This window comes from Myodes glareolus, chromosome 14, assembly GCF_982192425.1.
Source record: "Myodes glareolus chromosome 14, mMyoGla1.1, whole genome shotgun sequence".
Classification (NCBI taxonomy): Eukaryota; Metazoa; Chordata; class Mammalia; order Rodentia; family Cricetidae; genus Myodes; species Myodes glareolus.
The window spans coordinates 69,938,716-69,946,479 of record NC_142039.1 but is presented as its reverse complement, the minus strand read 5'-3'; positions in this window follow the sequence as shown (position 1 = coordinate 69,946,479).

Here is a 7,764-nt window from a genome sequence, read left to right as displayed (position 1 = left end):
TGGAAGGCCCGAGTCCAGCCCTTGGACCCGAGCCAGATCAAACAGTACAAGCTGGCCCTGCTGACATGGTTAGAGCAAAGGGGCACACAGCAGCCCTGTGGCAAGGGCAGCTTGCGGGGTGAGGAGAGCAGGCAGCTCAACGAAGATGTCAGTAGGTGATAGCGTAGACGGAGACGGAGCGGAGTCTGGCAACATGCCCCGGACCCAACACTGCTCTTTTGGTGAAAGAATTGGCAAAAGTGGTGCGAATGTTTCATGCTTTGTTGGGTCTCTCTAGAGTTTGCTTTTTGGTATCCCCTTAGTTGAAGACCAACTGGTACTTGGAATGGAAGATGGAAGACTGTGCCCTTCAGAGATTCTGCCCACTCTCTGTTAAAAAAAAAAAAAAAAGCCTTATTACATAACGGTAACCTTTGAGTGTCTTACAGATTTATATAAACTTTTTTTTTTTAAAGACAGTTTAAAAACCCAGTACGATTTTAAAAAAGGTTATCCCACATGTTTGAGGGGAGAGACACTCTGAAAAGCCTTAAGTCTGTCAAATAAAAAAAAAATCCCAATGCCAGAGATAGGCTGCCTCCCTATGAGTGGTTGGCTGGAGAGGCCCCAGAAGCCCGACTGTTGTCAATGTTTGGTTACATGCTAGAACCAGAGAATAAAATCTTCCTGCTCCAGATGTTGTAATACATTGGTTACAAGACACAGAAATCAGGGTGGGACTGAACAGAGGCTCTCTCCCTGCCGCTGGCTTTCCTAATGCTGAAGCTACTTCGTAGTGTGCAGGTGGAGAATCTCCAATACTCCTGCTTGGCTGTGGCCCCCGTATAGAACACTATCAAATGCCAGCCAAGACGTGACTCCATCTGCAGCAATGATGCAGACCAACAGCTTTCTGTTTGAATTTAAAGTCCGCTCCATAGACTGGGAACTCAATTCTAGTACTATATAAGCCAGGGGGACAAACCTAGGTCGGGAAGTCATAGCCCCCAGGAGGGAAACAATTACTGTGCCTTATTAGATGGACAAAATGTGCCTGCCTGTCAAACTATCTCCTAAGAATTTACCTCTCTGTCCATCAATCACTGTTGTCAGCTGGTTGTGGAAGGAAATTTCCTTTACAAGTCATGGTGTACCCTAGCGATGCACAATTGCTTCAGAAATACTTTGGAATAAATCTATGAAGGAAGCAAAAGACCTCTACACTGAACCCTTTACAACACTCAGGATATTGAAGAAGACACTAGAAGTTGGAAAGGCCTCTCGTACTCATAGTTTGGGAGAATTAATGTTGTGAAAATGGCTAACTTACCAAAATGATTTACACAACCAGTACAACCATCACCAAAATTCCAATATGTTTTCATGTAGAAATTAAAAAAAAACCCTAAAATTTATATGGAAGCATGAAACATCCCAGGTAGCAAAAGCAATGCTGAGCAAAAGGAATGATGCTGGAGGTTTTGCCCACGCCTGACTGCATGTTCGACTGCAGTGTATTAGTGAACAGATATGAAGCCAGACACATAGATCAATGGAATGGAAGGCCTAATACAAGCCATGCAGCTACAGCCACCCGAGTTTTGACAAAGATAACAACCACCACAGCCATTTGAGAAGACAGCCTCTCCAACAGGGGAATATGGAAACTGAGTATCTACACCTGGAAGTATGCAGCTGAGACCACCATCTACACAAAAGGCAACTCCAAGTGGATTGAAGACCTCAAGGTTAAGACCTATAGTGGTCAAAGGACAATACACAGATTGAAGTAGAGACAGTTTGGAAGCAGGTGACTTCCATGACCACTGCTTCTCTTTCAGATAGGGCAGCACTTTGTCTGTAACTAGGTCTCACAACCTGCTCTGCTACATACAGCTCTCCTCCCTCAGCGTCCCAAGTGCCCAGATTAAAGATACATGTAACCATGCCTAGCACTCTTTCATATACATGCTCTGGTGTTTTATAAAAGCTTCAAAGGACCAGGAGGAAAATCTTACGCAGTCACTGACATGGTTCCGGTTTTTTGCGCTTTCTGCTCCTTTGTGTAGTTCTGGATTTCTACATAAATAATGATTTCCCCTTACCTGAAGGGCTTCTGTTAACACTTAAAAATATTTATTAGCCAGGCAGTGGTGCATGCCTTTAATCCCAGCACTTGGGAGGCAGAGGCAGGTGGATCTCTGTGAGTTCGAGGCCAACCTGGTCTATAAGAGCTAGTTCCAGGACAGGCCCCAAAGCTACAGAGAAACCCTGTCTCAAAAAACATATATATATATATATATATATATATATATATATATATATATATATAATAGGTATGGGTGTTTTGCCTATATGTGTGTCAGTGTACATGAGTGCCTGGTGCCCACAGAGTCCAGGAACGGGCACCAGATCTCCTGAGACTGGAGCTATGGATGATTGTAAGCTGCCATGCGGGTGCTGGGAACCGAACCCAGGCCCTCTATAATAAGAGCAGCCGGTGCTCTTCACCACTGAGCAGTCTCCAGCCCTCTGCTAACGTTTCCTAGGCCCCGGTGGGTTTGACGGTCATTGCTTTCTTCAGCGCTTGTACATCTTTGCTCTGACTCTAAAAACATCTCCACCATAGAAAAGAATTCCTCACTGGCGGTTGTTGGACGGGGGCCATTCCATCCTCTCCACTGTGTTTTCTCTGACACAATGTCTACGCTATTGCCAGCTCTGTAGCTCGCTGGGTCAGGCGCCCTTTTTCTTTGGCTGTCTTTAAGATATTTGCAAGTTTTGATTAAATGGACTGCATGCACTGTGTGTGTCATTTCATCATCTTTAGAAAAACTTTTATTGTTTCTTTGAATATTAGCTCTCATCTCCTTCTCCTCGCTTCATGACTTGGGTTGTGTACACAGCAGACTGCCTGGGCCTTGTCTACAAATCCGTGGTGCATGTGGCACCTACTACTTTTTATAAAAGGCTCTGCATAGTTTTTAGCTTTCGAAGTTCTTTTTACCCCTGTTTTTCATTTTTAGCTCAGATAGCCGCCTAACTTTCTGAATATATGGATTATAGTTATCTTAACTGTTTGTGTCCTCATTTACTAATTCTGGCATCGGTGTCAGTTTTCAGTTCCAATTCATGGCTTATACTCCTCCTTGTGGTTTATTCTTACTCTTTGTGTTTCTTGATAGTCTTTGGTTGGATAGCAGATGGGACACATCTTGTTACTGTTGGGAATGTCTGTGTTCCTGTTAATCCCCGCTCTGGAATGAAGTCAAGTTATTTGGAAACAGTGTGATCTCGTTGAGTTCTGCTTCTGTCATTTGTTGGGGGCAGTGTTTTGTCTCTGGGGAATGATTCCCTATAACTCAAGAAAGACCCTCGGGGTGCTCCGTCTGATGCGCCATGAAGTTTTAGCGTCTGCTGTCTGACTGGCGGCACCAAGTCCTGTGTCTGGCCCTGTGCAAATGTCAGAGAGCAGTTCCTTCAGCTTTCTCAGGCGAGTCTCTCCACAGCCCCAGTGTTCTCCCTATCTGCACCAGCTCGCCTGGCCTGCTTGCTGTGCTGGGAAGCCTGTTGTCTGTTCTCTAACGTGGGGACCCTGGCTGTCTGGGTCTGGCTCCTTGACTTCTGGTATCTGCTGAGATCTGCTTCAGTTACTCCTTTCTGGGCTGTGGCCTGGAATCTCTCTCAATATTGTTGGGGTAGCCACAGATTTCATCTTGTTTATTTCACGTGTCTCAGAGACTGCTGCCCTCTGTGGCCTGATGGTCAGTGTCTTAGAAACTGCTGTTTCATGTACCTTAATAGCTTCTTTGGTGTTTTTAATGGGTAGATAAGCAAACAAAAACTTCTGCTGATTCCTGTTTCTAAGGGTTAATGAAGCCATCTTATAGTAAGAACAAACTATGCTCATTCTTATTTATGATTAAACCCCTGATTTTCAAGGATTGGGCGATGCTCCCAAAACCCTACTGTTGTTATGGCTACCTTGTTATGATCACCTTGCTATGTTCTGCTTCTATAACCCCACCTATTTTGTCCACCAAATCCTCCATTTGGAAAACCCTTTCCCCTGAGCTATAAAAACCTTGCCTTCTCTGTGTCCAATGCTGACTTCTTCAACCCCACCTTAGGGGGAGACAGCCCATGCACAGAAATAAAAAAGCTTGCTTCGATTAATTGGCTGCTTTAATTAATTTGGCCATGATGATTTGAGTCAGTGGTCTTTCTCCTGGTCTATTTGGGATTAATGCATTATGTCCTGGCCTTTATTCCTGGGTCAGGGTAGCATTTTCCACATAATTAAACGAAGAATTAGAAAATAATCCAGTGAAGAAAGAATTTTCAGCTTCATTGTAGAAATGTTGTAAAATCAGATGAGGTAAAGTTTATCAATACACAGCAGAGTGCAGATTCGAAAACAGACCCATTGACCCAGTCTATGTAGCAGAACGTAGTTTTAGTGAATGCCACTTTAAATAAGGGGAAACTACTTGCTAGACATTTACCCTGTCTCTAATTAGCAAGAATTTAGGGCTGAGTCTCAAATTCACCTTTTATTAGCTTTATAGTCTTGGATGAGGTCCCTGTCTCCCCAGTCTCCCCCACGCCTTTGTCCTCCTGGGGACTTACTTGTTCACACTATAATGGGGGAATGGTAACACCTGCATCACAGAGGTCCCTCCTGGGTCAAAGACTGTGGTGCTTGCAGAGGGGGCTCCAGGCAGTATTTTGTAATGTAAATAGAGGCCTCTCTCCCAGGTCTACTGATTCCAGACTACGTGGAACACGTGGGCAGAGGAGCAGGTAAGAATAGAATGGGGATTGTGGGAGCCGGGGTTGTGTGGGTGGTCTCAGGGAAATAAGAACAGGGCTCGTGTGTAATTCTGGCTCTTCCGAGATGCAGGAACTTGAACTTTGGGTATAGATTGAGTTTTCTAAGATTTTCTAAGATAGGTTAAAACCCTCGGTTTGCCTTGTGTATTTTCTCATTTTTTAAAATGTCGGCGTATAATTAAAACAGAAACTGCGTGGGCTAACAATGCAGTTCTTCACTGCAGGTGAAGGTGTTCTGGGTGACAGAGCTCCCTTGGGGCCAGGCCGGCGGGAGACAAAACCGGCTTTTGCTGGGACTGCAGTACAACGGAAGGAAGAAGCCGCATGCACAGAAGGAGACTTTGTAATAGGCCTGGGTAATGTGGGATTGGACCTTCATTATTCTTGACCTCCTTAGGTTTACATCTGTAGAACAGTTCTCTTTCTCTTCTTTCTTCCTTCCCTCTCTCCTTCCCTCCCTCCCTCTTTCCCTCCCTCCCTCTCTCTTTCTCTTTCTTTCTTGCTGAAATTCTGAAATTGAATTATTCCTTTAATTATTCCACTAATGAGCAATAATCCCATTTTCCTTGCAGAGCTTTTAATACTCAGACAGTAAGAGTCTGAGAGTCCAACAAGCTGGGGTGAGGATGGGCAAGCCTGGGACCCAGGTCTCCAGCATCTGTTTCCCATATGGCCACACAGGGGTCAGGCAGGGAAGGGGAAATGGATCTGGAGGATACTTGAGCACCAAAGATTCATGCTAGTCTTGGGGGATCCTGCAGCCAACACTGGCTGAACTGATCAGCCTTACTTCAGAGCAGACGTGAGGCCCAGAGGGATGAGGAAAGGACTCATCCAAAGGCAGCATCCAGTAATCCAGCGAAGGCACCAAGGAGTCCTCAACACTTTATTTATTTTTTTTCTCAAAGTTTATTAAAATACAAAAGTCTCCATTTCCGCCCCTCCTCCCAACCCCCTCCCTCTCCCCCCACTCTCTCCCCTCCTCCCTCTCCATCCCCCAAGAGCAGTCAGGGTCTCCCGCCCTGTGGGTAGTTCAAGCTCCTCCCCCCTCCCTCCAGGTCCAGGAAGGTGAGCATCCAAACAGACTGGATCCCAAAAATCCAGTATATGCAGAGGAAACAAGTCCCAGTGTCATTGTCAATGGCTTTTCAGAAAGACTCTGGGCCAGCCACATTCAGAGAATCCGGCCTCATTCAGAGAATCTGACTGGATCACGTGCTCGCTCAGTCTCAGTCAACTGGCCTTGGTGAACTCTCATTAGATCAGTCCCCTTGTATCAGTGGGTGATCGCACCCCTCGCAGTCCTGATTTCCTTTTTCATGTTCTTCCTCCTTCTGCTCCTCATTTGGACCTTGGGGGACTCCGTCCGGTGCTCCAATGTGGGTCTCCGTCTGTATCGCCATCCATCGTCGGATGAAGGTTCCCTCTGATCTTGCCTTCCTTGCTCACGTTCTCTTTCCTTCTGCTTCTCGTTTGGACCTAGGGAGTTAAGTCCAGTATTCCAATGTGGGTCTCCGTCTCCATCTCCATCCATCGCCAGATGAAGGATCTCTCTGGATAGAACTTCTCAGCACTGCAGCAGGGCTAGCTGGTGTTTCCAGGACCCAGGAGCTCCTCAACACTTTAAAGATTAACACATTAGGCTTGCTTTCCACTGCATTTCGAAGAGTGCCCTGAACTCTCAACAGGTTCTCAAAGGATCCATGATTCCAACTTGGCAAGGCACTACTGATTTTTCTGGTTCCAAAGTCCCTGTCTTGAAGTCCCCTACACTGTCTCCCGGTTGAGAGAGAGAGTCACTCTCATACAAGGCTTTCATAGGGGCCATGGCTTTATTGCTAACTATCTTATTTCCTCATTTATAAAGTGGGATTCATTTATTTGACAAGTGCTGTCTGGATTCCTGGCATATGATCCAGCCATTGTTCAAGGTGCTGAAGGTACCACAATGATGTAAATCAGGTCTGCGTTGTCATTAGCTTTTATTTTTGCGAAGACACAAAGACAGAAAACAGATGATAGAGTGTGCAGGGGCTGACGGATGCTCTGAGAAGATGATAGAGTGTGCAGGGGCTGACGGATGCTCTGAGAAGATGATAGAGTGTGCAGGGGCTGACAGATGCTCTGAGAAGGATGGAGTAAGGCCGACATGGTGCTCCGTGGGTGAGGTGCAACCTTTTTTTTGTACATGGTCAGAGAGGCTTCTCTGATGGTCATTTAACCAGAAACCAGATGAAGGGAGGCAGCCACAGAGTTTCCAGGAGGAAGATTCAGCCAATGGGAAAAGTGACATAACAGGTAAGCGAAGACAAAGGGCTCTCTGTGGTCCATAAAAGGGAAGTGTTGATCTTAGGCGAGGCTCCACTTTAAGTGACTCCACATTGAACAAACCGTAGTTTTCCAGGACACATACTGCTGTCCTAGGAGACTCCATTTCACAAGCAGCTTTGACTCCATCTTTAGGGAGAAGGTTAACTGTAGCCCTGGGTGGATCCAGAAATGGCACCATCTGTCAGATAGCCCCACCCAACACAGATGATAAAATGGCTTATTCCTGGGAACAGAAAGGGAGCCACCTTATAAGTTTATTGGGGTAAATTAAAACAATGAGGGCTCATGGGTGCATTAAGATTATATCAGGGAAAGCGGAGCAAGAACTTGTTGGATACACTAGACCAAGGAAAGGTTGTAACTCTGTAAAGTGATGGACTACATGACTCTACTCCAGTCTGCTAAGTGATACTTGGCTTTTCTGCAGGCAAAGGTTCCTTTCTCCTTGAGGGACCATCATGTCAGTTCCAGGTTTGACTGGGTCGGTGAAATTAAGGATCCGATCAGAGGTTAACTTTTGTGATTATGGACCGTTGGGGGTGGGGGCTGGAAATGGGTGGAGTCAATAAATTGATGAGGTACTCAGCTGTAGGGGTTTCTACAAGCCTACCAGCATAGAGG